This window comes from Tamandua tetradactyla, chromosome 19 (assembly GCF_023851605.1).
Source record: "Tamandua tetradactyla isolate mTamTet1 chromosome 19, mTamTet1.pri, whole genome shotgun sequence".
NCBI lineage: Eukaryota > Metazoa > Chordata > Mammalia > Pilosa > Myrmecophagidae > Tamandua > Tamandua tetradactyla.
This window is the reverse complement of record NC_135345.1, coordinates 25,744,238-25,745,683: the sequence shown is the minus strand read 5'-3', so window position 1 is coordinate 25,745,683 and position 1,446 is coordinate 25,744,238.

The window sequence follows — 1,446 nt, the reverse complement described above, 5'->3', positions numbered from 1 at the left end:
CATAAAACAGTTAGAGGAAAATGTTGGGAGATATCTTATGGATCTTACAACTGGAGGTGGTTTTATGGACCTTAAACCTAAAGCAAGAGCACTGAAGAAGGAAATAAATAAATGGGAGCTTCTCAAAATTAAACACTTTTGTGCATCAGAGAACTTCATCAAGAAAGTAGAAAGACAGCCTACACAATGGGAGACAATATTTGGAAATGACATATCAGATAAGGGTCTAGTATCCAGAATTTATAAAGAGATTATTCAACTCAACAACAAAAAGACAGCCAACCCAATTACAAAATGGGAAAAAGACTTAAACAGACACCTACCAGAAGAAGAAATACGGATGGCCAAGAGGCACATGAAGAGATGCTCAATGTCCCTGGCCATTAGAGAAATGCAAATCAAAACCACAATGAGATATCATCTCACACCCACCAGAATGGCCATTATCAACAAAACAGAAAATGACAAGTGCTGGAGAGGATGCGGAGAAAGAGGCACACTTATTCACTGTTGGTGGGAATGTCAAAGGGTGCAACCACTGTGGAAGGCAGTTTGGCGGTTCCTCAAAAAGCTGAATATAGAATTGCTATACGACCCAGCAATACCATTGCTAGGTATCTACTCAAAGGACTTAAGGGCAAAGACACAAACGGACATTTGCACACCAATGTTTATAGCAGCGTTATTTACAATTGCAAAGAGATGGAAACAGCCAAAATCTCCATCAACAGAAGAGTGGCTAAACAAACTGTGGTATATACATACGATGGAATATTATGCAGCTTTAAGACAAGATAAACTTATGAACCATGTAATAACATGGATGGACCTAGAGAATATTATGCTGAGTGAATCCAGCCAAAAACTAAAGGACAAATACTGTATGGTCCCACTGTTGTGAACGGACATTCGAGAATAAACTTGAAATATGTCATTGGTAACAGAGTTCAGCAGGAGTTAGAAACAGGGTAAGACAATGGGTAATTGAAGCTGAAGGGATACAGATTGTGCAACAGGACTAGATACAAAAACTCAAAAATGGACAGCACAATAATACCTAATTGTAAAGTAATCATGTTAAAATACTGAATGAAGCTGCATCTGAGCTATAGGGTTTTTTTTTGTTTTTGTTTGCTTGTTGGTTTGTTTGTTGTTGTCGTTTTTTACTATTACTACTACTTTTATTTCTTTTCTTTATATTAACATTTTATAGCTTTTTCTGTTGTGTTGCTAGTTCCTCTAAACTGATGCAAATGTACTAAGAAACAATGAACATGCATCTATGTGATGATGTTAAGAATTGCTGAGTGCATATGTAGAATGGTATGATTTCTAAATGTTGTGTTAATTTCTTTTTTTTCTTTCCGTTAATAAAAAAAAAAAAAATGATAAAAGCAATCAACGGTCGTTGTTTTAAAAACCTGGAATAAAGAAAAGTATGTAAAA